Below are 16240 nucleotides of genomic sequence, written 5' to 3' on the forward strand. Positions count from 1 at the left end.
TATCCTTAAATAAAGGTTGGTATATGTGATGTCATTGTAGCAACATATTTCCTTCAGATTTTGGAAAAAATGAGATGATCAGAACATGGAGTTAAGAAGAAATTTGGAGGCTGTCACACTGTTGCAAGTGAGAAGCTAAGAGAACCTGGATTGATGTAATGGCCAAAAGAAGCTGGAGAAGAGGAGGAAATGAGGAACAAATATGAGAGATAAATCAAGAGGACACAAAAAATATCTGAATATAACTAAATAGGGCAACTATCACTTTCAGGTAACAAACTCAATTCATGAAAAACTAGTCATATGGAAAAGTTGAAAGGAAAAGCTTAGTTTATGTTTATATTTTGTTATTTTTGTTGTCATTATCTTTGTTTATGGAGATGGTCAGAAAGCAAAAGCAAAAGTCAACCCATAAAAGAGTGAAAATCTTGTCATTTCTAACAAAAGTGGGCTAAAAAACTCAGCAAGCAAGCTGGTACTATTACTGAGCCTTTGGGAAAGGAACAAAAAAAAAATAATTACTTGAGATAAACCAAAACTTCAGTCTTAGGTGAATGTAAATTCTAAATTTTTACAGCATGGTATGGAAACCTCAAGCTTAACAAATAAGATCTAACAAAGGACTGAACTGTGGGTTTGAAATCTCTAGACTCCAGGGGAAGTAAAAACAAAATTGTTTCATAGAGCAGAAAGGATTCTAAGGGAGAAATCTGTCATACATTGTATGTTACATAAGGACACAAAATTCTGTAGAGACAGCAAATGTGGCAACAGGGAGGTTGGGAAAATAAGAATTCAGATTACAGAATAATCTAAAAAAGTATATTACAAATATGCTTAAAATGATTAGAGACAGAAGAAATGGAAACAAAACCAAAGGAACCACATGAAAAAATAAACACACAAATTTGACAAAGAACTATAAAAATGCTTTTAAAAATATATGCATTGAGTCTTTTGAATGAAATGAATAAATGAATGACTCAAACAGAAAATTAGATACAGCCAAAGAAGCAATTTGTGAACTTGAAGATAAACAACCACAGTGTCCATTCCAGTAAGTGAAGACAAGAACAACAAAAAAACAAAGAAATCTCTTCCTCTCAACTTTTCTATAACATCAGTTTCTTAAGGAATTAAGGTATATAACTGAAAGTCATATTTTTTAGTATGAGAGGGAAGAGCCCCAATATACAAAAAGTAAGGATGAGATATATAATACTACAGCTAATTTGATTTACCAAAAACCAAGTAATTGAATTGAATTATGTCTATAGTGAATATTAGTTAAGGATTTAATTAAATATGATGTTGTTTGCTTTCCTAAAATTTGGAATACTTGAGAATTTTAATTGAGGCATTCAGGAAAGTTCGAATATGGTTTTTTTCCTTTTCAATAAATTTTCCTGTAGAGTTAAGAGTATAAAAATCATCCCTTTGACTTTGCAACTGTACTCATGTCAGAATCACCTATAAAAAAATGCCATTACAGCATCTAAAAATCTAAAGACCTTTCTAAGGACTGAAGTTCTAAGAATTCAGAAAATCACATCTCAGATTTGGTGTTTTGGTTCAACTCTGTGTCATGCTTCCCTGCTGAATGTTTTGACTTTAAGGGCAAACTTGGAGACGAAGCGGGGAGAAGAGGAAGGAGAAGGAGAGGAGGAGGAAAAAGAGCAGGGAAAGGGGGGAGATAGAGAGAGAATATAGATATGAATAAAATCTGTACAGTCCTCTTTCTTTGTCTTGGATCAGGAGGAACAAAGAAGTAGCTGGTGTTTATTTACATGCTAATTCTTGAAGCTTTTAAACATCAGTGAACAGAAATACCTCCTTCTCCTCTTTCTTGTTTCCAATTCTTCCTTGCATTCTAGTTCAAAAACATATACAACCGAGTGTCCACTCTTTGGTCTGCCTACCAGAGCCACAAAGCATAAATAGAATCATGCTTTCACATGCATGGCAGCCTGCTAGATATTAAGAGCATACTATCACTCATGTCACCCCCTAAATCATGTTTTCCTTAAGTTCCCCTAGTTAATCAGACCACATATTTAATGAAAAAAAATCTTCGTTTCCCAACAGGAATTATGAGGGAATTCAGTCAGCCACAAAAGCATAATTGCTAGGAAATGCATTAAATGGAAGGTAGATATGAACTAGGTCATAGTGCATCGTTATTTTTAAATCACTCTATTTTAAATTGACATTATAGTAATACAGGTCAGCATTAATTTATGCTAAAGTATCACATTTATACCTAGACAAAAATATGAAGGAAAACCAATTGGCTGAAATGAAAATTATGACAATAAATTTTCAAAGCAGGAAGAATGCTCCTTGGAAAAAGACCCTAGGGTTTTGTTTGTTTGGTGATTTGTTTAAGACTGAATTATTATTCAGGAAAAATAAAGGGAGAATTGCTCATGTTTAAGCTACAAGAAAGTTTGGTTTGCCTAGGACTTGGACGTGCCTGGGCTTGTTTGTAGAATCTATGGCTTAGACTCTAGGGATGCAAATACTCTTGGGCCCAAGGAACCTCCTGGGAAAAGCACTTTCCAAAGGAAGAGCTGGGGAGCTGCACAAGCGGAAGCCAAGTCTGAAATAAAAGAACAAGAAAATAAACAGAAAACGTTGCTCTTTTTTGGTTTTTGTGGGGCTGGGGATAGAACTCAGAGTCTCACGCACTTTTCTACTGAGCTATATCCCCAAACCCAGAAAAAGTTGCTCACTAGCTCTCTGTGGAAGGAGGTGATGTGGAGGAAAATGTTCAAAGTTTCTTATGGCCCCTGCTCTCAGTTACTATAGGGAAACAGTGAGATGTGAGCAGAGGTGAGGTCTGGCACAGAGAAGTACTATCTGCTTTAAACAAGACCCTTCAAGCTTGGAGAAAGAAAGGAAGAAGGTAAAGAAAGCTTGAGAAAAACTGGCTGCACTAGTAAGAGAAAGGTAACACTAAATAAGAATTTTAAATGTGAGAATTGAAAGTTAACAAAATAGAATCATAGCTAAAATAAGTTGACCCAGCTTAAACTATAAAGACAGTCAGTCATAGATATGAGAACACTGGTTCTTCTGAACTCATGAAGTACCATGAGTGCCATGGTTTTCCTGGTCACCACACGATACCCCACGTCTATCTATCTAGGGCTTCAGCCAAGTTCTAGTTCAAGCATTTGAGCAAGCTATATTTGCTTTTAAAGTGTCTTCAGATATCTGTCCATAGATACTACTATGACACCCACACAGACAATCCAATTTTATGCCTCAATATCTTTTTCATGGTAGTAGGGGAGAAAATAAAATGCAATTAATTGAAGAAAATATCTAAGAATTATCCTATTTAAATATTCTTCAAAGTCCATAAACCAAGACTGCATCTTACAAATAAGATAAATAAATGAACAAAATAGTAAGTAAACACAAAGACCCTTTAAAAATGAATGAATGAATGAACGAACGAATGAACAAAACAGTAAGCAAAAACTTACAAAGCACATGTCAGAAAATGGGTAACTTTAATTTCATTAAGTTTCAGATTGAATCAGGCAAACAGAATTATAGATTTCTGTTTGCCATGATTCAATGTACAGCTTTAGGGGAATCTTGTAATTTTGCCATAGTTCAGTTTCTCACCCTATAAAAGGAGTATATTGCTTGAAATTTAATTCCCTCACAGCAGTAAGAGTTTTGATTCAACATTTATAAAATGCTTTTTAGCTTCCCTGATTAATAGGCAAAATACAGTGGTAATTGTATAATATGCCTTCCATAAAGTACAAAGGTAACTGGTTAGATCTGATGTAAAATAATACTTCACTTGAGAAATAAATATTAGTCATATTTATTGCCTCCCCATTCCATTTGCTAAGTAATAAAAATTACTTCTAACAGAAAAAGTATCAAATTAATATTCAAGTGAGTTGAAGTGTTATCATCATAGGCCTTTCCTACCTTGGGGGAAGGAAAGTTGTTTTGTTTTTCCAGGCTACCCCACATGTTTATATGGTAAAGTTAGGAATGTTGGGCATGGTTTTGAAGGCCTCTAGCGTATTCATTGGTTTCTGGCAATCTAATGCACTCTACTCTTATAACCATAAAAGTACTCCTGAGTGCTTCTGGAAATATATAACAAATCCTTAATCAATTTAAGAGTGTTTTAACTGCATACATGAAATTTCTTGGGAGGAAAATGTTAGCTATTCTATACACATATAGTACTTAAGTTAGCAAGAGAGTTCCTTCTCCAAGGCACAAAGCAGTTTCCCTATAGTAATATAATTTTCAGTTTTATGTGCATAAGTCCTATTGAATCCCTTAAAATAACAGGAAATTCTGCAGGAAAAAAAAATCCCACAAAAATTGATAGCCATATTTATCCAATGCTAACGGAATATGTTAGCTATTTTGAATTGAACTAATGTTTAAAGGCACTAGATAACCACTGAAACTTAACCAGAATCTTAAGTAATCACTACTATGGGAACTGAATAGTCTGGATATAGCCTTTCCTACATATGAGATTCTGATAATAAAGACAACCAATTAAATATACTTAATTTTAAACTTTATGAATTATATTATTTTAGCCAGGATTTGAACAGCATTTTTACATATTCATGCATTATCCTTAATTCTCACATTAAGCAAATTATAATACTTTCAGATTTACAAATCAATAACTGATATAACATGAATGATATTTTAATGTGTACTGATATTTACCAACACACTCAGAATGGGTTAGTCTCATTTACATGAGTGCAGTGTCTATTCTTTTATAGGTTAAACTGCTGTAGTAATATATAAAGTTTTATATATATGTACATATATATTGCTTAGAACTATGTCTGGGGCTCTTAATAGAATAATAATATATCATTCTCCACAAATTTTCATCAATCATATCAGAGTTAGAGTCATTTATCCTAATAATTCTGGTAAATATTTTATAGTGATATGAAAAAATTTAGTGAGTATGATGCACACTGATTTTTATTGTCTTACCAATTAGTTTAAGAACTACAAATATAAATAATCTCTAATAATTCTTAGTAAAAATTATATCTATCATAGAGATTTTTCATATGGTTAACAGAATTATTTGTCCTAATTAGTGGAATATTCCAATTAGTGTATGTATTTATGTTATAAATATTCTTGTTAACTAGAGCACAAATAATTACCATGTTAGAAGATTTTGCACTTTGCTGTTGTAAGACCCAACCATCATCATAGGGATGTAAATTTTTATAATCTTTTTCAAACGGCCTCTATGTAAAATGCACAAACACTTTCAGTATTAATCCTGTATCTAGCTTTTAACTACAGAAATTTTTGACAAGAGCACAAAGAGATATACAAAAACTATCATTGCTGGGCTGGGATGGAGCTCAGTATAGAGTGCTTGCCTAACATGTAAAGCCCTGGATTCAATTCCCATCACAGAAAAAAAAAAAAAGAGCAAAATTGAAATCCTCTTTGTAAGAGTAAAAATCTAGAAGCAACCTAAATATATTCCAAGAGAGGAGTAGTTAAATTATGAAACACATGCATACATTAAATAGAAGCACCCCAAACCATATGTACTGATGTGGGAAAATATCTAAGACTCAGTGGATCAAATGTAAGTTTTAAGAAAATCAATGATCTTTGCTGGAAGTATAGTCCAGGCAATAAGAGTACCTGCCTAATAAGCATGAAGTCCTGAGTTCAAACCCTAGTACCACTAAAGAAAAGGAAAAGAAAATAAATGATCTTATTTGGGGTTAAAAGTTTAAAATAATAAAAGCAAGCTACATCTTGATATAATTCTTACATTTAAACATGTATCAAAAAAGTGTCTGAAAGGAAGCAAACCAAGGGACAGCAAGTTACCCTGATTTGCAGAGGAAGTAGATATAGTGGGAAATTCATTTTTTTTTCATTAAATACATCTGCATATTTAACCTTCTTAATGAAGTATAAAACACACCCAGTAAAGTGCACAAATCAAAACTTGATTGCTGATGGATTTTTATTGGTGGCATGCCTGTGTCACTAGCTATCAAGCCACCATAAGGGCGTGAGCGGCACTCCAGAAGCCTGTCCCTGATGGTCCTTCCAGTCACTCTTTTTAAAAGGAACTTCTAACATGCTTGACTGACTAAAAAAAGAAAATTTACTTTAACAGCACAAATCCCCTCTTCTTTGATATGAAAAACACTTACCAGCTTATTTAAAGAAATCTATTCAAAGCAGATAGCAAGCTTTTTACAGTGGGCCAGGCACCGAACCAAGCATCTCTCCTGTGTGAACTCCGTGACTTCATGAAGCAGGTACTGTTGTTATTCACTCATTTCATCTCATGCCTATAGTTACAGGATTGATGTGAGGACTACACAAAGGTAATCCAGTCTGCAGTTCCTCATCAGACACAAGCAAACAGAAGTAAAGGCAGTGAGATGAACAGTTGTGAGCACTAGAGTGTCTAAGGCAAGGGGCTTTTCCACTTCATTTTGTGCAACTGACTTAATGTCACTTAATTTAGCACCTCATTGGCTAGATTTTCCTTCTGATCCAACTCTGAGACCTAATGCGACCAAAACACAAAGCAAATCTGCCTCATCACCAAGTACTGCAATTGTGTACTACATTCAAAATAACTCAGCCGAGGAAATAAACCCACAATTTTTTAAACTATTGGAAACAATAATCTTAATTTAATGCTATTTTTGGACATAGGAAAGGGTTTTTTCCCCCTAAATAAGCAAGTTTGTGGTTTTGAAGGGTCATGCTCGTCTTTGTGTGGAAAATGCCTAAAAACAAGCCACTAGAAACTTCAACAGAAAAAGAAATTTTTCTTTTCCTCAATTGTGCCTGAAAAAGACCTAATTTCTCTCACCAACAGGCCACATATACTTTTAGCCGATGCATCTGGGACATTTTTATCCCCACATTTTGAACCACTGACAGAAACACAGACCAAACATACTCCCTCCTAGATGAAATCCATAATTTTGATGGCTAAAAGTTCTTTTTTAAAAAACATGAAATTTGTTTCAGCAGAGAGCAATAAAAAAAGCCCAACATTTGTTTCTGAAGAAAACTGAGAGTATAAAGACCTTAACTCTTAACTGGAAATTTGTCTTTTCAACTTCAGTTTATTTAAAATGCCAGCTTATTCTGGACATATTTTTTCTTCTACAATAATACTTCAGTACAAATGAAGCTTTAAATAAGTTAAAGTACAAAATAACCTATAAACTGGCTTCCATAGCCTAAGCACAAGAGAATTGATTTTCTAAAACATAAACAGGATTCATTCTTTGCAAACATCTAGCTTTGCACCTATGTTCTTTGAAGATATCCATGAAATAGTACAGTTACTTAACTTGAATCAATGTGCCCAGACTTTGGGACTACACACAGGAAAATATGCTCTCTCATCAAAGTGAGTTCAGAATCTTTCTAGATGACAAACTCATTTGTAATTAGCCTCATATACGTGCTGTTATATTAACAACCCAAATAGAGTGTTATGGTATTATAAAGAGAAAAGGATGAATTCTGCCTGAGCCACAAGGAAGTCTTCCCAGAGGAGGTGACATTTAAGTTAAATCTTGAAAGATGAGTACAATTTTTGGTCCAGGTAGTTAGCAAAATAGTAAGAAGCAAGTAGGCTAAGAGAGCTGGGGCAGCAGAGGACTGGGGAGGTGACACAGGAGGAAATATTCCAGGGAGGGTAAAAGAAGAGCCTGATTGCATTACATGCCAAAAAAGCATTCATAAAAATTGCCAAGTCTCACTATGTTCAGACCACTGTACAAAGAGTCAACTTGAGAAAGTAGACATGTGACTTGAATACTCTGGAGGAAAGGGGTTAGGGTCCCTGATTTATGACCCAAGGAAGTGCTCATCTGGAAAAACAGAACCTCTGGTTTGTTGGCTGTTCTCCGTGACTAGGGGGCTACCAGGATTCCTGTTCGTGTATGGCATAAAGTGTCAAGATGGGCATGAGGCTTGTTCTGTCTTCCTTGGGCTTCCAATCAATGCATGGAGCAGAACTCTTTCTCCACAGTCTAAAAACTCATGATTTAAGCTCTTGACTTAAATCACCCTGACCCAGTTCCCACAGTATGGCCCCCAGCTGCTTTGGGTCACCTAGGACTCATTTCTTCTCTGTGCTAACAAGTGGCTGTGCAGGGTCCTGCTACTCTTAAAAAGATACTTTAGTCAAATGCGGTGTACTTTCTCCCCTAAAAATTCACTTCAGAATTATAGCATAAATCATAAGCAGTATGACTGTGTATGTTTGAGTGTGTGTCTGTGTGTGTTTGTGTGTGTGTGCATGTGTGTGCATATGCTCAAATGCCTCTAGCCTATCTAACTGAATATCAACTATGAATGATGTGAAATTCCCAGGTCAGTCTAACTGCTTTCATACAACATAATTATCTGCCTAACAGAATTAAAGAATTAAGACCCACTAAATTAAAGAATACATATGTGTGAAATATGTACCTTTGTAATGACTGAGATGGAAAATTATTCACTGTTTACAACTCATATAATCATAAATTTAGAATACTAATGTTTTATAGTTCAAAATAATTTTCAGTCAACTTAAAAGTTTACGTTATGTTTGCTATATGTTCTCACTGTGTCCTTTTCAAGTAATATCTAGGACAGCCTTTATACACATCTAAACAAAGAAGGGGTAAGGCTCAGACTAGTCATTTACTTAGTCAACTGTACATCCGTTCTTAAACTGCTTATGTTAACATTCACCCAACAAATAAGAAGATAAAAGTGTAGACTCGGTAACTCTCCAAAAGAGTTTTTGTATGCAATATTTTCATTGTTATTTTCTTCAGGATTGTACAAATGTCATTAAGTTCAAGTTCCTGAACTTGTGATATAAACTAAAATCTAAGCCATAATTTGTTTGAAAGTTTTTCTTTTTCTTTCTTTTTTTTTTTATTTTGTGGTGCCTGAGATCAAACCCAGGCCCTTGTGCATGCTAGGAAAGTGAGCTGCACCACATCACTGTTTGAAAGTTTTTCATACAAATGAACAAATGACTAAATTCATTAAGTATTTTAATCTTAGACAGTAAAGATTATCAGTAACTTTATCCTTTTTAACACTACAGGCCATATAAAATAAAAGTTTCTTATTACTGTATGTTTATCTGTAGAAAAGGACTGGTAGTTGTCATTATATAAAAATGACTCAAACATATCTCCTAACAAGAGTTAAAAAGAATAGGGAGAAAAAAATTGCATATGACAAAAAAAACAGAATAGAAAGAATCAGCACAGAGGCAGTCTAAATAAATATTTACTTCCTGCATTCTCTCCCAGGTATTCTGCTCCACAACACGCATGTTTTATTTCCAGAAAAGGAAAATATGCTGAAGATGGTCAACCTGTCTAAAGCTTATCTGTAAATCCTCACTGTGTGAAGTTAATCTATCAACACAGACCAATGAGAATTGTTTGACTTTGGGTTTAAACTTGGGAGGAAGGAATTAGGATTCTCCACACTTGACTGGAAAAAGAACAATCCTCTTATGCAGAGCTCTGGGAATCTTTTCACTATATCAAGCGATATTAAGATCTGTTTAGGATTTGGTTTCTTAACTTGGGTTTGAGAAACCTGTCATAACTACAGGGACAGAGAGCTACTAGCATCTAGTATGTAGAGGACAAGGAAGCTGCCCAACACCCTATCGTGTGCAAAAGAGCACTCCTTGAACAAACCGCCAAACACAAAACCTCAATGATCAGAGCCTGAGAAACTCTGGTCTAAACAGATTGAGGGGAGACATCAATATTATCATTTTTATACAAATGCACCTGGCAGCATTCCAAGTAAGCAGTAAATACTGGACCTTGACAATTAACCTTCTAACTTTCCTTTTTTCCCTCTGCTCCATCCTGCCATATAGCAATTATACCTCAATCTAAGGACCGAGTGGTGAATTTTAGAAATACAGATGCTAATGAACTCCTACAGTTAGTGCACTGGTAATAATCACAGCAATATCTAAAGCTGTTTTTTAAGTTGGCTTTGGGTTTATCAAGTCCACTCACTATTGAAAATTATTTAAAGTCTTATAGCTAGTAAATTTGGGCTGAAAAAGGCAGGTGAGGAAATGTTAAAATATTGGCTATATTTTGTGTACCTATAACATCTTATTAGGTTCTCAATACAACCTTAGAGTTGCCAAATTGACTTGAGAGTACCAAATTTGTACTTGGACCATGGAGAACACAATTTGTGGTCCACAATCTATGACCCAAAGAGGAACTTCAACTCTAGACATCTCTGGAATATGTTGCATAATCTAATGAATGGTACACAGGCACAATCATAATAACTAATATAATTAACACTCACAGTGGATATCATTCCAAGTGCTTTTTACATATGTGTACTCACCAGATCCTCACCAGAAACGCATGTGGCATATTCTTATTATATATGATAAAACTGAGCCAAATCAGTTGAAGTAATGTGCTTGCCTTTTCAAAGTCTTTAGTGTCAAGGATAAGTTTGAACCCAAGCAACATGGCTCTAAATTCTTAGTACTTACCCACTATGCTACAGTAAGAATTGGGTCCCTCAAATTTTAAGTGCTATGAGAAATACTCATATCTCCAGAGAGTTTTCAAGGTCCTTGGCTTATTCACTAAATCATTAAGTTCCCAGTTGTTGAAAATAAATATATTCACACACACACACACACACACACATACACACACACACACCACATATAACCTGGGACTGAATTTAGAGCAGCAATTCATACTAGAATAATAGCTCTAATCCCTAAATTTGTTCTTAAATTTTGTAGCCATGTGACAGTCACAGCTCTTCCACTGAATCCCACTCAGTCTCATGGCAGGGGAAATCTAGCCTCACTATCACTGCCCACATGCCCAGTTCCTTCACTCACTCACTCAACAGGAATTTAGTGACCACCTACTTACTATTTATCAAGCAGTGCACAGAGCACTGGAGATTCAGAGATGACAAAGACACCTAAACCCCCTTCAGCAAATTCTTGATCTAGAGGAGGATTTTGACCCAGTTCATGTCAATGTGAAAGTGTTTTGCTAAAGGTGGAAACTGGGTGCTTTAGGAGTAAAGAAAAAGAAACATCCAACTCAACTTCTGGAGGAAGTATCATAATGCATCTTAAATCTTGAAAAAGAAGTGGAAAAAGATGCTGCAGAAGAGGAGATGTCTTCCAGATAGAATCACATGCACAAAGAAACAAAGTGGAAATGACCAAGATGCATTGTGAGAAGTGCAGTTCTCCCCATGGCCGGAGAAAAGATGTCTTGTGAGTGGATGGCAAGAGGTGACTATCGCAACCTGAGCAATGTCCTCAGTATAAGGTGCCTTGCAAATCCTGCTGGGAGTTCTGAAATCTACCTTGCAAGCAAGGAATAATTGTTTTACAATTTTAAGCCTAGAAGAGACCTGATAAAAATTATGAACAAATGTGGATGAATATCCTAGGAATGAGAGAATCTTCAGGATAGATTAAGCACAGTCCACCAAGACAGGCATCAAGATACCACTTGTCTTGATAAAGACAATATTGTAACCAAGTATTTATAGGATAAGTGTCCCTCTAAAGGTAATCTGAATACTTAAGGATTAAACCTGTGATGTTGGTTACAATGACTAATGTACTGTGCTAGCCATTCATGAAGACATTATAAATCCCAGTCTTCAAAATTAGACATAGTAAGAAAAAACGCTATTTACCCCAGGATAATTTTTGCATGTCTTCAGCAATACTGAGAGTGAAAAGCATTTAAGCATTTGGGAAGTGCCAAGAACCCTGCCATGTATTTTGATGAACAAAGGCTTTAATAGCTAAAGTCAACAATCAATGATAGAAAATAGACTTAAATTAAAACTTTGTGAGTCAACTAAGAAAAATAAAACAGTAGCACCATCAAGCATTTAACATTTATGGAAAAAATTTTAGTAGAAATGTTATTCTTGACAGGTTTAATGCGTTCTTATTAGTTAGCTAGTAAAGCAGTTTGAGATTACTGGAAGACCTGCAAAGGGAAACTTAAACATGACTCACACACGTTGTGATTAAATTTGGCTCGAATTACTTGAGTCTTAACCATACACCGATAAACACTTGCATTCAAATATAAGTTTAGAGAAAAGAATAATTAGCTAATGTAGAGATCTGTTGACTCTCCAGTTCATTACTACTTTCAACATACTGGGAACACGAAGTTAGAAGTATTCAATTTCTTAATCAGAACACTCGGATCTGTTCAAATCTTTTAACACTGAGGAGTTCAAAGTCAGAGGTGAAATGTAGCAAATAGATCACTCTCCGGCGAGTACATGCAGAAGTCTGTGAATTGTGCATATGACCTTGTGGAGATTAAGCCTTCCCACTATGTGGTAAGCTCACTTGGTCAAGGGTAGAACTGCAAATTTAACGCTGTTGCTCTTGTGAGTAAAATTAAACTTAATGGCATATGAATGTAAATTTTTATGATTTAATTGTAGCCGCTCATGAAAAATGCCCTTTTCATTTTACAAAGAAAGGATAAAAGAGTAACAGAAACAGTAGCAATAATTTACATGAAAGTCCCCAGTCGTGTCAATTTAGGGCATGGCTTGTGTTTCTTCACTAAGTCTTTAATGAAGTAAAGATGCTCTGGTAGAGTGAACTGCTGCAGGTACAAAGTTCTACTTGCTTCAGTTAGACCTGAAAAGATTATGTGGAGAACATTTTGAACAGTTTTCATATTTTCAGTGTTACAGTGAAGTACCCAAGGTTGGTTAATAGGAATATTCAAGTTACGTGAGGGTGAACAAACAGACCTTTTGCCAATGTGTTTCACTGGAAAGATTTTTCCTGGTATTTGAGCATTTGTTTGTTGTGAGACAGGTCTACCTCTTCTGCTCATGCTGGCCTCAAACTCCTGAGCCAAGCCTGAGCTCAACAGACCCTCCTGCCTCAACTTCCCCAGTAGCTGAGACTACAGGCATGTGCTACTGCTTTTTAATGATGATATGCTAACATACTAGAAAAGGCACTGTGAGTTGACACCTTTCATCAAAAGACTAGTCTTTTTTGCAGGAATTTTCACACATTCAAAGCTCCGCACATAGAACTCCAAGGGCAGTAATAGTAAGCCAGCAGAGGTGGTGAGTAATTCTCAAGCCACACACTCCCATTTCACACAGTGGATATTTCTCTAGTGGGCACATTGTCAACTTTCATTTGAAAAGGGGGCTGTGGCTAAATTTGTAATAAATAACAATGAAAACCACTGCTTCCCTGGAAAACACTTCAAATTTTTATAACAGGTTAACAGGAAAACAAAAGTGTTTACCTAGAGGAAAAAGAAAAACCTTAAAAATACAAAATCTGTAAGCATAAAAACTGAAAGTATTCCCCAATATGGGTGACCTCCATATTTGGTTCAACATACAGATACAGATTTGAAATTCTTTATAATCACCACTCACGCTTAAAACAATAATAACAGCAAAACTATAAAACTGACAACAGCTAAAGATTTAAAAATCCTTGAAAATTCTGCATATGAATTAAACATTATGAAGAGCTTGTCATAAATTCTTCATGATGGGGAAGCATCACAAAGTGTTCCTCCAAATCTAGTCACTTGCTACCAACTTCATGATTTGGGTTATTTGGGCCAAGCACTTGCTCATGTTTCTTTAAATAGAAACTTAATTATTTTTTTTACTTCAATACTTTTTGTAGACTTATCTCAAACAATATTATTCATGAAATTGCAGGTATCATTTGAAATCTACTTACTTAACTAATAAAGATCTCATTTATGACTGAAGGAAGCAACTCCCTCGAACGGTGTTTAAGGATCAAGGTGCTGGGAGCAGACTGACAAACTGGGGTCCTGGCTCCACTCTGCCTGCCATGCGACAAGGCCTCAGCTTCTTAGCCTTTAAAATGGGAATAACAGAAGTACCTAATTTATGGTACAGTTGACAAGATTAAAATTAGTCAATCCATATAAAATGCTTAAAACACTGCAGAAAGTCAATCCCCAGTAACACAATGACTAAATTGTCACGATGCTGATGATGACAGACACAATGACTTACTCCGATGGAAAAATGGCAACTGCCAAAGATTAAACCACTTCTTTTTATTTTACAAATACAATTTAAGATAGGAATAAACTTAAGACATAATCTTAGATAAGAAATTTCAGGACAGCATTTCATACTGGTACAATGCAGCTCCATTGTGAAAATACTCAAATATGATAATAGCAATCAGACTTTGCCTAAAAAATTTCAACTTAAAATGTGTACCCATAGGGGAAAAATATTCTAAAAGTCCTAACATGATAATATAGATCTTTCTGCTGTGGTCCAAAAGTACACTAAAATAAATTTACTGAGAGCATGTAAATAAAACTGTTTAAATATGAATGTATTTTATGAAAATATTTTATATGGAAAAACATTTCTGGTATTTTAATATGGTTGGTGTCTTTCTTCATCAACCCTACCCTGAAATCTCAGGGTGAGAAAAGAGCCAGGCCAACACTGAAAGGTTTCAAATATCAAACTATACAATTATGTCAGTGCTAAGATCAATTAGCGCCTTTCAGTGACAGCAAAGGTTACCCTGGACTCAGAGGTGCATTCTGACACTGCCTTAAACTGCCATATAAATGTGACTCTGACTACTCAAAGGGGTTTCTATTTTTAAATTAATCAGTTTCACCTCTTTTTTTCTGAACTAGGGAAAGGGGTTCGAGAAACAAGGAGATAGGTATATTCATTTTCCTATCTCTCTACTAGTAAACACATGGTGGGGAATAAAGTAAGAAAACCTTCGGAGTAAGAAGCATCGTCACAACATGCACACTAATCTGCAGTGCCACAAGCAACATTAGGTGACACCAATATTTACACAGTCCTCAAACCTCTTACGAGCAATCAAAGTGGCTTGTACTGTTTTGAAATATGTAACTCTTGTTTATTTTCTTCTACTCAAGTTCAAGTTAAATGACGCCACCTTTGGCTCCATTACAGTGTAATGAATATTCAATGCCCCTCACATGAAAATACATCTAGCTGAAATATTCAACATTGCACATACTACAATTAAGTACACTGCTGAACCTCACCCATCTGGAGGACAAATGCCTAAAAGAGCCTGTAGTTTCTTAGCTCACCAGGAAAAATTCATGAGAGAAGCAGGTACACTGCACCCCCATCCATTCCATCCGTTCCGGGTGGTGTTGATTTCCTTCACCTAGTAACCGTTGTAATAAAATCCCCCAACTGTATTTCTGAACACAATTAGCTTAAGATACTCTACCGAGAGATACATTATAAAGTTCAGCATATGGAAGAATAATATCCACTCAGAAAAAGAAGCTGACAGGATAACAGACTCACTGAAAAAAATAACAAGGTGTTTGATGGAGTTTATTCAGTTTTTCAAACACAGGATTCAAAACGTCTCCTACTTTTGATAGCACGCTTTTCTATTTATTTCTTAAATGAATGATCTGAAATATTTACAACCAGACAGTACCTAATTTTAGGTTTTAAGTGCTTTAACAGCTCCATGAAATATGGTCACCAGCTGCAACGCAGAACTATGATGAATAAACTCCTTATAAAAGGGAGGAGACCTGTTTTTAAAAGAAGGTTCAGTGTTCTTGCATTTATCTACTAGAAAAAAAAAAGACAATGAAAAAACATAATAAATACTTTCATTCTTAAATTACTTAACACTTCACTAAGTCTCCAGTGCGATTCTCTCTTCTTCTGTATAAAAAGTCTGAGGTTCCATTGTGTGAAATAAGTTTAATTTTCTTATCTGAAAGTTAAAATGCTACCTTTTCTAATAACCTAACTTTTATATCACTAGTTATGGGTTTTTCTACCACCTGTCTTTCTAAAAATGCTATATAATTTAATTCCAGTTCCTAAAATTTAAAAAATGAAATATCCAGCCACATAAATGTATTTTTAGATCAGGCATCAAGTCATTTAGACCTCGTAACAGAGACTGAAAACATGAAACTGGACACCATTTCCCATGGATATGTAAAATTTATTTACACCCCAAATCACACTATTAATAAAAATAAAACTCTTAGAAATGGATATGTAAAATTTATTTACACCCCAAATCACACTATTAATAAAAATAAAACTCTTAGAAATGGAGAACCAATTTGCTTGTTTGTAA

The 16240-nt window shown here is 35.1% G+C and overlaps 1 protein-coding gene across 15 annotated transcripts in view; it reads right to left on the reverse strand.

The window, feature by feature from the left end:
* Eya4 (EYA transcriptional coactivator and phosphatase 4) overlaps positions 1–16240 on the reverse strand; it is a 289205-nt gene that overhangs the window by 239382 nt on the left and 33583 nt on the right. Inside the window, exon 1 of one of the 15 annotated variants that reach the window (XM_074074310.1) lies at positions 13823–13992. The exons of the other annotated variants lie outside the window; for them this stretch is intronic. The gene's annotated coding sequence lies outside the window, so the exon portion shown is untranslated. Of the gene's footprint in view, positions 1–13822; positions 13993–16240 lie in introns of those variants that run through there. 15 annotated transcript variants of the gene reach the window in all.

Source organism: Castor canadensis, chromosome 1, assembly GCF_047511655.1.
Source record: "Castor canadensis chromosome 1, mCasCan1.hap1v2, whole genome shotgun sequence".
NCBI lineage: Eukaryota > Metazoa > Chordata > Mammalia > Rodentia > Castoridae > Castor > Castor canadensis.